Source organism: Triturus cristatus, chromosome 3_1 (genome assembly GCF_964204655.1).
Source record: "Triturus cristatus chromosome 3_1, aTriCri1.1, whole genome shotgun sequence".
In the NCBI taxonomy this organism is placed as follows: Eukaryota; Metazoa; Chordata; class Amphibia; order Caudata; family Salamandridae; genus Triturus; species Triturus cristatus.
In genome coordinates this window covers 665093413-665112217 of record NC_140583.1, presented here as the reverse complement: position 1 = coordinate 665112217, position 18805 = coordinate 665093413, and positions in this window count along the sequence as shown.

Genomic DNA, 18805 nt, shown 5'->3' with positions numbered 1-18805 from the left:
CGAGGAGCCCCACAATCGCGCGATATCCCTCTTAGCGACCATGTTACCCAGAGTCACCCATTGGGTCCGCGCCTCATCGAGGTCAGTGGGCCCCCAAACATTCAGGAGACAACACCGCGCCTCCGGCTGCACAGCAATGCCCGTCACCTCCCCCATAACTGCATGGACTCTCCTCCAGAATTCCACAATGACGCCACACTCCCAAATGATGTGCAGGAAAGTACCCACCATACCACACCCCCTCCTGCACAGGCCGTCCTCCGAGAACCCCATGTAGACCAGCCTTGGCCCCGTCACATACACTCGGTGCAGTATTTTAAGCTGCACCAGCCTCAGACGCGACGGGATCGCAACCTCCTTAGGAGAAGAAACAGCTGACTGCTAGTCCTCATCATCCAACTCGAGGCCATCCCTAGTCCACTGGTCCCTCAGCCCCAGAAGCATGTCCGCCCGGACGTTTATCAGTTTCTTATATATGAGCGAGATCGTGCTCTCGGGCATATGGCCATCAAGGACCCGGTCCTCCAAAGGAGAGGACTCAGGCACCTTCTCACCCTCCACGAGGACTGATCGGAGGGCGTGGCGCATCTGAATATACCTGAAATACTCGGAGGGCCCCAGCTCATACTCAGTCTGCAACTCCTCAAAGGACTTCACCTTCCCCTTATGCAGCACATCTCCCACCCTGGAGATGCCAATCAGGTCCCACTTATCAAAACCTTTTGTATGCCAAAGCCTTCCCAATCTCTCCGATTCAAACAACGGGGTAGCGAGGGTGAGCCTATCCTTCCAGCCCAGCGAGTCAGTTGCCATCTTCCACACCCGCACTGCCACACCGGTGGGCCCCGTGAGGGACGAGTCTAGGGACCGCGAGTACAACGCCCTGTAGTAGTTACCACCACGCAGCAACCACCTGTCCATGGCATATCCAGGGCTGAGGGCAGGGCCATAAAACCCATGATTGATCGCGCTCAGCTGTGTGGCCCAATAGTACCGTCGGATGTCTGGGAGCGCAATGCCCCCGTCGTACCATGGAAGCGTCAACTTTGCAATAGCTATTCGCGGCCGCCCATCCCACAGCAACGTCCTTTGGAGGCCTTCGACCTCCCGAAAGTATTTGGCCGGCACCCAATCCAAGGTATTCTGTAAGGCGTAGAGGAAGCGGGGAAGAGACATCATTTTGAACAGGGCCGCACGCCCAACGAGGGAGAGCGGCAGCCTCCGCCAACCTTCAACATCGCGCCTCAGGCGTGCCAGGGGGGGGAGCAGATTCTTCTCATAACGCACAGCAGAGTCCATGGAGATAAAGATCCCCAAATACACGAAACCCTGCTGGGCGACCTGTATCGAACATGTTCTCGGGATCGGGGGAACCTCGCCACTAAGAACATACAAGTACGATTTGCTCCAATTGATGACGAGACCCGAGTTCCTACCAAAAGATGTGAGTACGTCACAGACCACTATAAGTGACTTCTTAGGTGAGGCAAGATACAACAGGATATCATCGGCATAGAGCGAAATACGGTCCTCGTGTTCAGGCGACCACCGAAGGCCCCGTATATCCGGGTGCCAACGTATCCACGCAGCCAGCGGCTCAAGGGCGAGGGCGAACAACAGAGGCGACAGGGGGCAACCCTGCCGAGTACCCCTCCCAAGCTGAAACGGAGTCGACGCCCGACCATTCACCACAACACTCGCTAGCGGCCCCTCGTACAGCAACCGCACCCAGCTCACAAAACCGCGGCCAAAGCCGAACTTGGCCAGCACGGCCCACAAGTAAGCCCACTCCACCGTGTCAAAGGCCATCGTGGCATCAAGAGACGCCACAATAGCCGGTTCACGCAGTGTGCCCGCCCTGGCGATTACGCCATGAAGACGCCTAAGATTCAACGCTGTGTTTCGGTGCGGGATGAAGCCGGATTGATCCGGGTGGACCAAGTCGCCAAGTACCCTAATCAACCGGGTCGCCAGGAGTTTAGCCAGAATTTTCGGCTCCGCGTTAAGAAGTGAAATAGGCCGATATGAGGCGCACTTATCGCGGGGTTTACCCTCTTTGTGTATGACCACAATCGACGCCAGTCGCTGATCCAACGGGAGGGTCCCACCCCCCCGCGCCTCCAAAAACATGGCGCGCAGGTGAGGGGCGACCCTATCCGGGAACAGCTTGTACAGGTCGATCGGCAAGCCGTTCGGTCCCGAGGCCTTACCCGAGTTTAACGCGAGGATAGCCCCCGCCACCTCATCGACCGTTATGTCACCATCTAAATCGTCCCTATCTATAGCAGAGAGGCAGGGCAGCTCGATATCACGGAGGAGGTTACACGAGTCCTCGGGCGGCCCATCCGACGCAGAGGCATAAACCCTACAGAAATAATCCGAGAAACACTTTACAATCCCCTCAGGTTCCACAATCGCCTCTCCCCTCTCTCCCGTCAACTCTGGCACCACTCTATTGACCCGTTCTTTTTTGTCCAGCCACGCCAGGAGTTTCCCTGCCTTATCACCAACATCATACAGTCGGCCCTGCTGTTCCCTACTAAGGGTCTTAGCGGCGTTCGTCACCAGGTCTTTATACTCAGTTTGCTTCAAACAAAGCTCATGCAGTGAGGACTCTGTAACCTCCTCCTCCATCGCTCCCTCCAGAGCCGCGATCTCCTCCTCCACCTGCAGAACCTCGCCATCTCTCCGCCTCTTGGCAGCCACTACCAGGGAGAGGGCTTCCCCCCGAAGCACGGTCTTAAAAGCTTCCCACAGCGACACTGCCGAGTCCACGGTTCCCTGATTGTCCTTGAAAAAATTATCTACCTTCTTTACCAGGGCGCTGCGCATCTTGGGGTCTCGGAAATACCACGGGTTGATAGGGGCCACCCTTCCTCCTCCCTCCCGACCTAGATCCAGCCGGATCCACACTGGCGAGTGGTCAGATATACCGCGCGCCATGTGCCTCGCCTCGGATACCAACGAGGCATGCGCGGCCAGAGTGAGCAGGTAATCAATCCTGGAAAGGCTACCATGTGCCCCGGAGTGGAACGTGTATTGGCTCTGTGTGGGATGCCGGAGCCTCCAGCAGTCTATCAGGCCAAGCGTGTCTAGGAAGTCTGGAAGCCATTTCTGAGCCCCCCCTGTGTCTCTGGGCGGGTATCTATCCAGCAGGCCGGAGCCAACAGCGTTGAAATCCCCTCCCACCACAAGCATTCCCCCCGGGAGATCCAGCAGGGCCCTACCCAGATCTGCAAACGTGGAGGCCTGCAGGGCCGGCGGGACATAAACCGAAACTAAAACCAAAGTCCTTCCTTCCCACCGCCCCGCCACCGCCACAAACCTCCCCCTATCATCAACAATGGTGGAGTCCACCTCAAATGGCAACGAAGCTCTAACTAGGATGCCCACACCCCTGGATCCAGATGAGAATCCCGAATGTGCAATGAATTTATACCCCTTCCTATTCAAGGCATAGCACGTATTACCTATAAGATGCGTCTCCTGCAGCAGGGCAACATCCGGCATTGATCGTTTCAAGAATTGCAAAACAATCCCCCGCTTAATGCGATCCCCCAAACCATTAACATTCCAGCTTATAACACCTAAGCCCCCACCCCCCATCCTCAAACGGAAAGAGGCCCACCCCACACCCGAGGAGCCACCATGGAACAGCCCTGGAAATAATCATCATGCCTTGCAGAAATAAACCCCCCAACAACAAACCCAAAATCCCTGAAACTCCCCCCACCCTGCACCCCTGCTGCAGCTTACAAAGCCCCCCCAACTTGCAGTGTGCCTGTCGCCCTACAAAACCAAAAGTCTACAAAAAGTACCCTAAGGGAGGAAAAGAGCACCCCTCGTCCTCCCGCAACCCTCCACAGTTACTGCACTCTATGCAAGTCTTCAAGTATAGTCAAATCAAGTCAGACCGGCTCCGAGATGTCAGCCCCGTCCATCCCGGCCACTGTCTCCATCCTCGGCTATGTCGTCCCCCGTCCGTCGCCGAGGCAAAGCGTCCAGCCATTCGTCGGCCATAACAGGAGAGTCAAAAAAGAATGTCCGATCTTCGTGCACCACCCGCAGTCTGGCAGGGAAGAGCATGGCATACTTCAGGTCTCTTTCCCGGAGCCGCCGCTTCACCCCTAGGAAGCCCTGTCTCTGCCTCTGCACCTGCTGGGTGAAGTCCGGATAGAAATTCACCGACGCGTTCTGGAAGGGGACCGGGCCCGTCACCCTCGATGCTTGCAGGATAGCGTCCCGATCTCGAAAATGAAAGAGCCGGGCGACGATCGGCCTCGGCGGGGCACCCGCCTTGGGCCTCCCGCCCGGCACTCTATGGGCCCTTTCCACCGCAAAGAACTTCCCAAGGCCCTTAGGCTTCAGATGATTAAGGACCAAGTCCTCAACAAGCAGGTCAACCGAAGCCTCATCCGAGGACTCCGGGACCCCGATGACGCGCACGTTGTTGCGCCTGGCCCGGCTCTCAAAGTCCTCCAGCCGGCGGGCGACGAGATCACTCTCGGTCCTCAGCTTACGAACCTCGGTCCGCAGTTCCGTAACATCATCAGTGAGGCCCGTGGTCTTGAGGTCCAAGTTCTTAACCCGTTCATTCGTTTTGCCCAAGTTCGCACGGATCAGGTTGACATCCACCAAGATGGCATCCACCTTATGCGCCAGGGCCTCAAACTGTCTCCCAATCGAAGTCTGCATCCCTTCGAGCGCGCCCATGACATCTTGTAGAGAGAGCTCCGGGGCCACAGGCGAGTCCTCCTTCTGGGCATCCGGCGCCTGGCTCGATCCACTCGGTGATCCCTTCTGCAGAGCATAGCGGTCCATGCTGTTGACTTGGGTATAAGTTCCCCGCCTGGTAGACTTAGCCTTCAGCCGATCCCCTTCTGCTTTGCCCGACATGGTTGACTCCAAGCAGGTCAGTTCAGTTAAGACAGGTCCCTCTCAAGGAAAGGAATAAGGAGCGATCAGTTCAGCCGTGGGCCGCCAGAGTAGCCTGCAGAGCGTCCTTGGGGCAATAAAGCCACCCAGAGCTCTCCAGTGGCAGGGCTGACAAAGGGAGCAAAATCGAAAGTGAAAGAGCGGGGACCTCCGTCCGACAATTCACACCTCGCCCGGCCGTTGTTGTTCAACTAGGAGTCGGGCATCCTGCCAACTCTAGCCCCTGGCTTCCCCGGGAGATAGGCCGCAATCTTCCGCCAGGCGTAAGTCCGGTTCCCGGTGGGCGATCCGACCGCGGGTAGCATCAATCGCCTCCCTGACCAATCAGCTACACGATGCCAAGCATACCGACAGGATTAGAGACAGGATAGTCGACGGAGGGCGCGAGGGTCTCGGGAGCTCTGAGCTCACGCGGCCATCTTGGTCAAGCGCTAGGCTCCTCCCATGTGTATTTTTTTTTAAAGCACTCCGCGCTGCAACTGTAGGCACTTCAGATGGAGTGCACAGACCTTTTGTGGTTGGTTCTGTAGTTGCACTTTGTGGCCAGTAAAATGTTAAACAAAGACTCAAAGACAGGTTAGTGCTTTTTTAAATAAAGCTTTATTTAAAATATTTTGTGACCATCACTATTATTAAACATTGCAAGGTGGGAATTTATGAAATGTACATTTGATTACAGCTATTGGTGACTTTTTGGAAAAACCAATAGGTCTGTGTTATATATAAAACCCCTTGATAAAACCAATAGGCCCACTGTTCCTTTGACAAAGTCAATAGGTCCGCCTTACTTGAAATTACACCCTTTATATTGTTACATGACATCGTGAGCCATCATGGTAAAAAATGAGGGCTGAGGGGTTTACCTCCCCAAAAGCAAATGTAACAGTTATCATTTTATTAATAAAAAATATTAATTCCTAGTATTCTATTTAGTTTAATTTAATTTCTCATAAATGATTACTTAGTAGACCCACAACACTATTTTTTTATTTCAAAAATTATTTTTATTAGTGTAATTAATGAATTGTTTAGGAAGGAGATACTGGCGGATTAGGGACCGAATGAACTGTTTTTTGATTGTAGATGACATGCAATTTTTTAGGAGTAGGCTGTTAGAGGTTTAGGGGGCAGGGTTGGGAACATTTGACACTTTGGGTTAAAAACATAACTAATTTGTTTTTGAATACTAAAAAAAGATTCTGAAAATTATAGCTCAAGTTGTTATTTTTAAATATCAGTACACATGTTATTAAGAACATATTATTATACTTTAACTAGATAAAAAAATAATAATATGCCATTAATGCTTTTAGGAGCTGGATGCCAAGGGTTTAGGGGTCCAGGGTGAGAAGTATTTCACTTGTTGTGTAAAATATCAATAAATAATTAATGTGTGTTTTAACTCAATAATAACAGATAGATATAATTCTTTGTAGAAGTTTTTTAAAATAATACTTCAACTTTAAAAATAATATTTAAATGGTGAACCTTATTTTAATTTTAACAAATAATGATTAATCTAAATAAGAAATCACATGCAATTATTTTTCTAAGAGCAGGATGATAGAGGTTTAGGGGACCATAGTGAGGAGTATTTTTTAATTGGGTTGAAAATGTTATGCTTGTCATTAATATTATTGCAAATGTAAGTTAATCAACAATCAAATATGTCTGTAAGACTAGATAAATTGTAAGTATTATTTTGAATATTTAAATTTGCATTTTATTAATTTATACTTATTATTTTAGTCACATAATACATAATAATTTTTTTTAACAATGCTTAAAATCAAAATTAAAACTCACATAGATGTAAAAAAAAGTCACTTTAAAAAGTTAAACGTGTATTGTAAGACAAGATTAATAATAAAAAATAAAAATTGATAAATTTTAAAACACTCATACATTCCCATTCATTTCTATGGAAAATATAGTTATTTTTCTATATTTTTTAATTCAGGCATTTCTTTTCACATATTTGTTGCATTTACTTTTGTTTTTTTAGTTGGTGAAGCGTTGTGGTCAAGGTCAGATTGATGCTTCTGCGTCAGACATGAAAATGTAATATATATGTTAAACACAATTAAAGCTTTACTGTAGGGGATGAATAAAGGAAGATATTTATGTAAAGTACTGCTGAATTGTCATTGTTTTGTATGTATTTGTAAATTTTTTCTTGCCGGACAAATTTCCTTACCAGATTTAGATTTGGATTTTTTCATTTGTGTTTTTTGGGTGGTGGTTTGGGGACAAATGTGTAGTAGGTTGTGATTTTATTTTTAACCTACTACTTTCTTGTGAAAAGTTTTTTTTTTTTTTAACAGATTCTTTTTTTCTCAGGTAGTGTTGAATTATTTTTCTTAATAATGGAGTTGTGTGAATGCCAATTTCAAGTAAAATACACTCCCTACATTTATTTACCACTTCCATAGTGGAGATATTTTAAAAAATGTTCAGATTTCTATAGGATCTTATTGGATTTTAAATTGCTGATTTCCTAGAGCGTTTCTTTTAATTCTTTTAACGTTTTACAGGTTTTAAAGGTTACTTATATGGATTGTTACTATATGGAGAACAGAGAGTGACAGCAGTAAGATGGTAACCTATTACTATTATTTGAAACAAGAAGACCTCTCCTGGTAGGAATAATTTATGATATTTTAAAGTAAACAATTCTAATTATGTGACCTTTTTAGACCGGAAAGTAAAGTTGTTTTATTAATTTTAATGTTTTTTTTTTTATTAGTACTGTTAGTGTTGAAGTACATAAGCAATTGTTTCTAAGTAGTCTGTACCACTAAACATTAAAAAAATTTGAACATTAGAAAGGAGACATTAATTTACTTCTTTTGTTTTTATTAACTAATTTTACTAATTCTTGGTTGCAGGTTGCTTGCAAAAGATGGCTTCTATCTCATTAACTGGAAACTTGGCTCCATTTTCAGAATTTCAAGAAAATTATATAAATTATGATGAATCTTTGCCAAATGAGCTAGAAAATGAGTTATGACATCCCTCTAGAGCATTACTAGTTTTTACATCTCCTTTTAAGCATGTGGGGTAGCACTTCCACCATTCAATATGGAATTTAGCAATTTTTTCGGTGACCTCACCTGTTTAGATGGCTAATCAAGGTTTCCTCAAAGCCAAACATTCTTCATTTTGTAAAAAATATTCAGATTGATTTATAGCTGTGTGAAAATCATCTAACTGTGTACGAGGGAAAAGTATTGTGTAACGTACTTAGGGCCATATTCACAAGAACGTGTGATAACTACTGCAAGAGTAGCGTAACGCAACTTTCAATATCGCAGCCTATCGCGGGAAAATAACCCCATGTCGACGTGAAATTCACAACAAGGCGGTACCATGCAATAGGCACCAGATAACGTGGACAATGTCTGCAATACGACCACCCTGCCGCAGATAAAAACACAAACCACAACACCAGAAAACCTGCGATGAGCCCTTCCGCGATGAGGAAAGCAGGGATAAGCAGCGTGAGGGCAGCAATACTCACGTGCAATGCATGAACAAGCACAAGAACATCATAATGAAAATGCCACTGAACAAAATACAGCAACAGTGGAGTACCACGGATGCACCCTAGCCAACTGCAGAGGACAACATGCACACCACAACATCCAAGCACCGTGGAAGGACAGAACCGACAGGCACACCGCATGAAAGAGACCAATGGCAGGCAAATCTGACCCACTGGAGCGACACACCCACCGTGCAGCATACACACATAAGCAGAAGTGCACCTCGACATTAACAACATCCCGGTACAAACAGCAACCCCTCCACAACTGAACACAGGACACACCTGGACCACAAAATGTGCACAACCAGGCAAATCACATCTGTCACCCCAGGGATATGTAACATGAAAATGCACAATTCCAAACGTTAACCTGCAAAAATGTTTAATCCACACATGCAGTGCAATTGGACATCTACTACAGTCCCATGATTGCCACGTGTGGGGTGAGCGTAAGCCAGCCCTCAGGGTGTAGCCCCAGATTACCATAGAGTGGTGTAGTTGTGTCTTGTAGGTGGTCGTGTAGTCTGACATGTCGAATGTGGCTTGGACACATGTGCATCCCCACTGATGTGCTTTGTGCGTTGGTGGCTGTGGAATGTGTGGTGTGTTGATCTGGTACTTACCAACGAGCAGTCCCGTTCCATATGTGCCATCCTGGAAGTGCTGATTAATGATGGACTGTCGGAAGATGAAGGAATCGTGCACACTGCCTGGGTAGTTGGCGACGACATTGGTGAAGAGTCCCCGGTGGTCCACTATTGCCTGCACATTGATGGAATGCGTGTGATTTCTGTTGCGGTAGTGCTGTGCAGTATCTGCAGGGGGCACAAGTGGGACATGTGTGCAGTCAATTGCACCCAACACAGCCGAGAATCCGGCTATGGCGTAGAAGCCTTGCTTGGTCTCCCGCTGTTCCTGCGCAGTGTTGGGGAAGTGAAGGTACTGAGGTATGAATCTGAGGATGGCATCCAGGACAGATGTGATGAACTTTGTTAGGGCTGTCTGTGAGACCCCTCCGACTCTGGCAGATGTTGGTTGGAATGTCCCAGAGGCCAACAGGTGTAGCACAGCCAGCAGCTTTGTCTGAGGTGGGATGTTGGTTCTCCGCTGTGTTGGGACTGTCAGTCTGTGGGCGATGTGGGTCATGATGCGGAGGATGGTTGAGCTTGTGAGCCTGTAGTGGGCAATGACTTCCACGGGCGTTAGGTCTGTGAGAGTGGAGCGTTTTTGGTAGGTCCGCTGCCTTACTCTGCGCTGCCTCTGTGGTGGCCCGGGGGGGTCCGGGTCCTGGGGGTGGCGGCGGTCCAGGGGGTGGCGGCGGTGGGTGTTGTGGCCCTGTTGGGGCTCCGAGCTGCATGTAGAGTAGCTCCATGGCGTCATTTGGTCTTTGGGTATGGCTGTGTGCGGGGCTCCGTTGCCTACTGCAGGTAGGCATCCGTCTTTACATCTGCTTGAGGCAGGTGTTAAAAACTTGCTGCCAACGCAGCTTATCACCAGTTTTTTGTTTGCTTTGCAGTTCTGTTAGTTCGTTGTGAAAGTGGTGTTGTTTTTTTTTTGTGTGTTTTTGCACGTGAACGCCTACTCTGCATCTCATTAGAGTTAGTTGGTGGTGTCCGCCGTGGTGTTAGATTTTTGGTCAGTTATCGTGGGAATACTGGCGTTGTCTGCGGTTTGCACCTGCTTGTGAACGGGGTGTTAAATTTACACCCACTTTTGCTGCGTGAAGGTGGTGATAAGTCGGAGATAAGTCCTTGTGAATATGGCCCTTAGTTTTTTAAAATTGTAACTTACTGTCAGACTGAGCTGCTAAGGATGTTTTTTGTATTCATTCTCCAGGGGGCGGAATGGTTGCAGGGCCAGAAATAGTGCCTTGACCTTCAGCATTATTACTTGTGGCAGGGGGTGCCCTCCAATGAGTTGAGAGTAAGGGACCACCCTCACAGAAGCGGCATAAGTGTTGGCTACACCTGTATTAAGGAAGACAGTAGAAGAACTGGTCTTGGTGTTCTAGCAGAGGAGATGAGCTGGGTGCACATGAACCATGTTTTTTTTAATTAAATCCTCTTGGATAGAATCCAAGAGTGATTACAGAGTTGTTTACATAGGGGCCCAAGTAAAGGAAAGTGCTTATCCCTGGTCCCTCTTGTGTGGTGATAATGCCTGGGAATTGTTCGAAAGCCCCGTTTTTGGTGTGCCCTCCTCTTGCTCTTTGTCTATGAATGTAATTGCCATTGAGGAATGCGAACGTGCCGAAACACGTCTCTCAAACCTTTATGCGTATGAAACCAATTAAATATAATTTCAAGCTCCAGAGTGCGATCTATCTGTGTTGTGGTAGGGATCACGCCGCAAACCTTTGAAATATATATAGATATAGATATATATATTTATACATATATATATGTGGGAGATATATATATATATATATATATATATATATATATATATATATATATATATATATATATATATATATATATATATATATATATATATATATATATATATATATATATATATATATATATATATATATATATCCCACGTTTGCAGTCTCAACAAAAATCCGTATCCACGGAGAAGATAGAAACCACGCAGATCCAAAGTAAGGCACAAAAGTTGATTTATTTCAAAGCCGAGTCTTCACAAAATCTGACGCGTTTCGGGCATCCGCCCTTGCTCACAGACAGTCAGTAAAATAAAATGAGCCCATTTTATACATTGAGACTTTCAATTGGCTGCACTTTTTTCACCATTTTTTTTCCACCATGTGATATTTAAAAAGTGAAGACACACTACTCATTAATATATAGTCTGTTTTCCAAACAAATTCGTGTCAGACCAAATGGCACAAAATTCATAAATAAATATATATATATATGCGTGCAAATTCGTCCAAACATTAGAGACGCACACAAAGGCAAACGGACCCAGCATCAGTTGAAGAGTCCTTTATTCAGCTAAACCAGCCGCACACTGCACATTTCCTGCTATATTCCCTATGCGTTTCGGAGCTCCTGCTCCTTGTTCACGGGACTGAGCATCAGCAGAAACAACAGAACACGTGTCCCCAATCAGCTTTATAACGCCCTCTGATGGGCTCCGTGATCATGATGCTTGCTGGGACTCGTAGCTCTTTAGTTACAATACGACCCATAGTGGGTTTTGCCCTCTGCATATTTAAAAGTCAAAGACTCTCAGTAGAGCCTACAGTGCGTGTGCTGGCTAAAATCCATGCAAACCAGCCTTCCTGCAATCGGACCCAAGAATCTGTGTCCACAGTCCACAACTCCCTTGTGGTGGTGCTGTCTCTCCGACCTGGACCGGCCGGTAAAATGCGTGCAAATTCATCCAAACGTTAGAGACACACACAAAGGCAAGCGGACCCAGCATCAGTTGAAGAGTCCTTTATTCAGCTAAACCAGCCGCGCACTGCACATTTCCTGCTATATTCCCTACGCGTTTCGGTGCTCCTGCTCCTTGTTCAGGGGACTGAGCATTGGCAGAAACAACAGAACACGTGTCCCCAATCAGCTTTATAACGCCCTCTGATGGGCTCCTTGATCATGATGCTTGCTGGGACTCGTAGTTCTTTAGTTACAATACGACCCATAGTGGGTTCTGCCCTCTGCATATTTAAAAGTCAAAGACTCCCAATAGAGCCTACAGTGCGTGTGCTGGCTAAAATCCATGCAAACCAGCCTTTCCGCAATCGGACCCAAGAATCTGTGTCCACAGTCCACAACTCCCTTGTGGTGGTGCCATCTCTCCGACCTGGACCGGCCGGTAAAATGCATGCAAATTCGTCCAAACGTTAGAGACGCACACAAAGGCAAGCGGACCCAGCATCAGTTGAAGAGTCCTTTATTCAGCTAAACCAGCCGCACACTGCACATTTCCTGCTATATTCCCTACGCGTTTCTGAGCTCCTGCTCCTTGTTCACGGGACTGAGCATCGGCAGAAACAACAGAACACGTGTCCCCAATCAGCTTTATAACGCCCTCTGATGGGCTCCTTGATCATGATGCTTGCTGGGACTCGTAGTTCTTTAGTTACAATACGACTTATAGTGGGTTCTGCCCTCTGCATATTTAAAAGTCAAGGACTCCCAATAGAGCCTACAGTGCATGTGCTGGCTAAAATCCATGCAATCCAATTTGGCGCTCAGTGCATAATGGCAAGAACCTTTCCTTTTGTTTTATGCAGTCACAAATAGTTCACTACAAGTGTGCTGATAAGGTGGATGAAGTCCTTGTGCCCTGAAGAAATTGCCATAAGAGTAAGGCAATGAAACATGCCGGCTTAATGGCTTTCTGTCTGTTAAGATACAGCACTTTTTATTTTTGAACTGACCCATGAGCTAAGAATAAAATGATGGTGGCCATGGCTCTTTATCAAGTTTAACTCGGGACTATGGTGTGTGATGTTCACATATTTTCACCTTTGTTGAGTAATTTTTTCTGGTACATTTGTCCAGTTTTTTTTGCCCAAGGCAGTAACCTATGATGAGAAACGTGGCAGTACTGGTGATAATCTAACCAGTGTCAGCCCGCTGTGGTGTTGCGCACGTGAGGTTCTACCTTGTTTTGCACACATTTTTTCAATGACACTCACGGTGTGGGTAATTTACCTCTGTGATTATACGTTTTTTTTTTCACAAATTGATTTTTTGAACATGGTGACTGCTACATTGGGTTAAGGTTCTTGCAGATTTTATATCAGTACAGACTCTGGTGAATTAGGGACCCCTCTTATAAATCTATATGGTGGGGAGTGGGTCAGAAGAAGTCAGGTTGATACTTCTCAATTCCTTTTTTACACAGTGTGGAAAGTATCTCTGTACTAAGTAGATTGGGTCTCTTTGTTGGAATAAAATCCATGCAAACCAGCCTTCCTGCAATCGGACCCAAGAATCTGTGTCCACAGTCCACAACTCCCTTGTGGTGGTGCTGTCTCTCCGACCTGGACCAGCTGGTAAAATGCGTGCAAATTCATCCAAACGTTAGAGACGCACACAAAGGCAAGCACCCAGCAGATGTTGAAGAGTCCTTTATTCAGCTAAACCAGCCGCGCACTGCACATTTGCTGCTATATTCCCTACGCGTTTGGGAGCTCCTGCTCCTTGTTCACGGGACTGAGCATCGGCAGAAACAACAGAACACGTGTCCCCAATCAGCTTTATAACCGGCCAGTCCAGGTCGGAGAGACAACACCACCACAAGGGAGTTGTGGACTGTGGACACAGATTCTTGGGTCCGATTGCAGGAAGGCTGGTTTGCATGGATTTTAGCCAGCACACACACTGTAGGCTCTATTGGGAGTCTTTAACTTTTAAATATGCAGAGGGCAAAACCCACTATGGGTCGTATTGTAACTAAAGAACTACGAGTCCCAGCAAGCATCATGATCAAGGAGCCCATCAGAGGGCGTTATAAAGCTGATATATACAAAGGGACTTGGAGGCAGTTAGAGAGGAAAATAAAATACTAAGACAGGAGATAATTACCTTTAAAACGGGAACACCAGTTTTGGGATCTAGGCCAAGCACCACATCCTTTGAAACCCAGAGTCCTAACATCAGCACTTCATCCTTTGCCCCCACTCAAGTAATCCACTCATTATCCCCAGTAATTCCTCTTGCCCCTCCAGAGCGATTCAATGGAGACCCGCAGAAAGCGCAAATTGTTTTGACCCAATGCTCTCTGCATTTTATGTGCCGCTCAACGATCTTCCCCGTTGCTCAATCCCGAGTGGCATTTATCTTGTGCTACCTTAGTGGGGATGCCGCCTCATGGTCCATGCCATTAGTAACCAAGGATGACCCACTTTTGTACAGCTTATATGACTTCAAGAAGGAATTTCTCTGAGTTTTTGATAGGAGAACAGCATCTCAAGCTTCAGATAACGAACTGTTGGAGTTAAAGCAAGGAAACCGAGAACTCGTGTCTTACCTAGCCCAATTTAATAAACTAGTGGTCGAGACCAACTGGCCCGAGGATAAAAGAGCAGCAGTATTCTATAGAGGATTGCGAGAGGAACTGAAGGACGCTCTATCTCAAATCCCTAATCGCCGCACCGATATCTCTGCCTTAGTGGATTTAACCTTAGAGATTGATTATCGGCAAAGTGAGCGGAAAGGAGAACGGCAGAAGGAGTTTAGACTAAGGGTTCCTCGTTTTGACACGGTCAAAACAGAATCCACACGGACAGTAGAGAGTTCTTCGGGAATTGAACCCATGCAAATTGGTGTAGTCAGAGGTCCACTCTCTAAAGAAGAAAAAGAAAAGAGAAGGCTGAACAAACTGTGCCTATATTGTGGAGGAAGTGGACATTTTGACAAGAACTGTTTAAGGAGACCAAAGCTGTCTGCAAAGGAGAAGGAAAACTAGAGGCACCACAGGTAAGTGGAGTTGGACCTGTGGATGCAAATGGAAAAACCACTCCAACAAATCACCAATTGGCAAATACACTACAAGCCTCCTCTCCCCATTTGGTTATAACTGTGACATTAAGGTTTAGAGGTATGGTTTTGACAGGAATAACCGTCATGGTGGATTCAGGGGCAACAGGTAATTTCTGCGACCACAAATTCACTAACCTGATTGGTTTACAAGCTATCAAGAAGGAGAAAAGTGAGAAGGTCAGAGCGGTGGATGGTACAGAATTAACTTCAGGGCCCATAACCAGCCATACAGAATTGGTACACATGACTACTGTCGAGGGACACCAAGAGCCCTTGCAATTTAATTTAATAGACGCCCCCCAGTTTCAACTGATTCTAGGTTTACCATGGCTAACTGAACACAACCCGTTAATTGATTAGGGAGCCCAAACTATTCAATTAAATTCAAACTACTGCACCAAAAATTGTTTCAATGATCAAACACATTTTTCTGTGCCCTGCGCAGCCACCCAGCTGTGTGAAGGTGGAAGTTCGGTATGTGTGATCCAAACTACTACGATACCAGAAGAATACCAAGACCTTGCTGATGTCTTTGATGAGATTAAAGCAGAGACGTTACCACTCCACAGGCCCTATGACTGCAAAATCGATTTAGAACCTGGGGCTAATCTACCATGCAGAAGGGTTTACGCCTTAACGGAGAAGGAAAACATTCATTTGAAGGAATACCTAACTAAGAATCTGGAGAACGGATTTATTCGACCGTCGCAGTGCCCTGTCTCTTGCCCACTTTTTTTCGTGCTGAAAAAAGACGGAGATCTCAGGACTTGTATTGACTTTAAAGCAATTAACAGGATAACTGTTAAGAATCGTTATCCGTTGCCTCTCATTTCGGTACTAATTGATCAAGTGAAGGAAGCAAAGATATACACTCGTCTAGACCTACGAGGAGCATACCACTTGATTAGACTTCGGGAAGGCGACGAGTGGAAGACTGCGTTCAGGACCAAATTTAGCCTTTATGAGTATCTTGTGATGCCATACGGTCTCTGTAATGCACCAGCGGCCTTCCAGTACTTTAATCAACGATGTCTTAAGTGAATTCATTGACCGATGTGCTATAGTCTACATTGATGACATCCTGATTTATTCCAACACGGTTGAAGAACACCACAACCAGGTCAGAGCTGTTTTACAACGTCTACGAGAGAACTCTCTGTACGTTAAATTGGAAAAATGCCTTTTCAACACAGATACCGTAGAATTCTTAGGTTTTGTGTTATCGCCTGCAGGAGTTCGAATGGATGAACAAAAAGTGAAGGTGATAACAGATTTGAAATCTCCTACCTGTATCAAGGAGGTTCAAAGCTTTATCGGATTCTCTAATTTTTACAGACAATTCATTAATGGATTCTCCAATAAGATACTTCTGCTGACTCGTCTTCTGAAGAAGGGAGTTCCGTTCCACTGGTCCGAAGAAGCAGAAGAGGCTTTCCAGTTGATGAAGGTAAGTTTCACTACAGCATCAGTTTTGATTCATGCAGATCCCTCTGAGCCTTTTTATCTGGAGACAGACGCATCGGACCTCGCCATCGGAGGGATACTTTCTCAGAGGCACAAGGACACGGGACAGTTACACCCAGTGGCATATCGGTCCCGCAAACTTAATCCTGCGGAATGCAACTACACTATTACAGAAAAAGAACTCCTGGCAATCAAGGATGCCTTCAAAGATTGGAGACATTATTTAATGGGGACAAAACACACGGTAACAGTGTTTACGGATCACCGCAACCTCAAATTTTTGCGATCTGCTCGAACTCTCACACCACGTCAGCTGCGTTGGTCTCTTTACTTTGCAGACTTTGACTTTGTCATCACCTTTCGTCCTGGATCAAAAAACGGAAAGGCTGACGTCCTCTCAAGACTCGATACAGAAAATCAAACTTCAGCTATTGAAAATCAGCAAATCATACCTGATGGAAAATTCATTGGAACGATTTCCTTAGAACCTTTTGAACATCATGTTCGGAATTTGATGTCCGACCTTGAAATGGAGATCTGGGCCACGGAAGATCCACAACGTTTCATTCGCAATGGCCTCCCCTATTTCGGCACCACCTTATATTTACCCACCAAGGAGCTACAGCTGAAGGCGATGCAGGAATGTCACGACAACCCTCTGACCGGCCACAAAGGTGTTGTGAAAACTGAAGAATTACTTAAACGTCATTTCTGGTGGCCATATATGTGCAGAGACGTCCGTCAATATGTGTTAGGCTGTGAGATTTGTGCACTGGGAAAATTGGACAGGCAAGCTCCTAAAGGTCTCCTACAACCCATGCCTACTCCCCCATATCCGTGGCACACTGTCTCCTTTGATTTGATTGTTGATCTACCTTCTTCCCATGGATATGATACCATTCTTGTGGTTGTCGACACCTTTAGTAAGATGGCACATTATATACCCTTCAAAGGTACACCCACTGCTAAACAATTGTCCAAACTTTTCAATCAACATTTAATTCGCCTTCATGGAATCCCTAGGGTTCTCATTTCAGACAGGGGCTCCCAGTTCCTATCACAATTTTGGAAGGCTTACATCAAGGGCCTTAATATTGACCATCGGTATTCCACCAGTTTTCACCCAGAAACTGATGGTCAAACTGAACACATTAACCAAGACTTAGAACAACACCTCAGACTTTATTTGTTAGACGAGGAGGGTGACTGGCCTGACCATTTCTGGACTGCGGAGTATGCTCACAATAATGCTATAAATGTATCCACTGGCCACTCCCCTTTCTTTATAAACTCAGGCAGACATCCCAATTCTCATGCTAATGTTGATGAAGTTAATGTCCCTACTGTTCAAGATATCACCCGACAGTTAACCAAGATCCATCACTCAGTAACCCAGAATCTGTCGATCGCGAAGGATCGTTACAAACACTTTGCTGACCGAAAACGTAAAAAAGAACCTGAGCTTCATGTAGGAGATTTAGTCTGGTTGAGTACAAAAAATCTCAGACTTAAAGGTCCCCGTAAATTTCAGCCTCGTTTTATGGGTCCTTATCCAATTGAGAAAGTCATAAATCCAGTCACTTATCAACTATCTCTTCCTAACACTACCAAAATTCATCCAGTCTTTCATGTTTCTCTCCTCAAACCAATTCAACCGAGGTTGCGCAGGACCTCCCCTCCTGATCCTCTGATTTTTAATGGTGAGGCAGAGTATGAAGTTAAACGAATTTTAGATTCAAAAATCATACGTAATGAACTTTTCTACCTCATTGATTGGCAGGGTTATGGACCTGATGAACGTTCCTGGGAAAAGAGTACTAATGTCCATGCCCCTCGATTAATTAGAACTTTTCATGCACAATTCCCTGCTAAACCGTGATTGGAGGAAACCCTGTTGGGAGGGGGTACTGTCAGGACTCACGGGAGGTTTCCTCCTTTTAGCGCAAAGCTGGCTACCATCTCCCCCCTACTAAATTATCAAAGGTCAGTTCATCCCTCAAGCTGGAGTGCTTGTTGGAATTCCAAGATGGCTGCCAACATGCACATACTGCAACAGAACACCGCTGTTAGCAGTCTAGTCATTTAGGCTTCAGAACACCTGGTGAAGTGTGCTTCAACATTCCACTGCGCACCTCACTGAAGAAATATTTGAAAGAGCACCTGTTTTCCCCAGTGTCGTGGAAGTCAGTTAGGGTAGTTACGATAAAATCGGGGTTAGCTTAGTCGGAACTACATTCCCTCACTAATCAGGTTAGTGTTAAACTATGTAGCTACATTAAAACATTCTGTCAGAAAAGGTTATGGTGTCAGAGGTAAATTTCTATTTAAAAAGGAAACAAAGTCAGAATATATTTTCCTTCCTTGGAAAAACTGGAACTACCTTTCAGTAATTGCT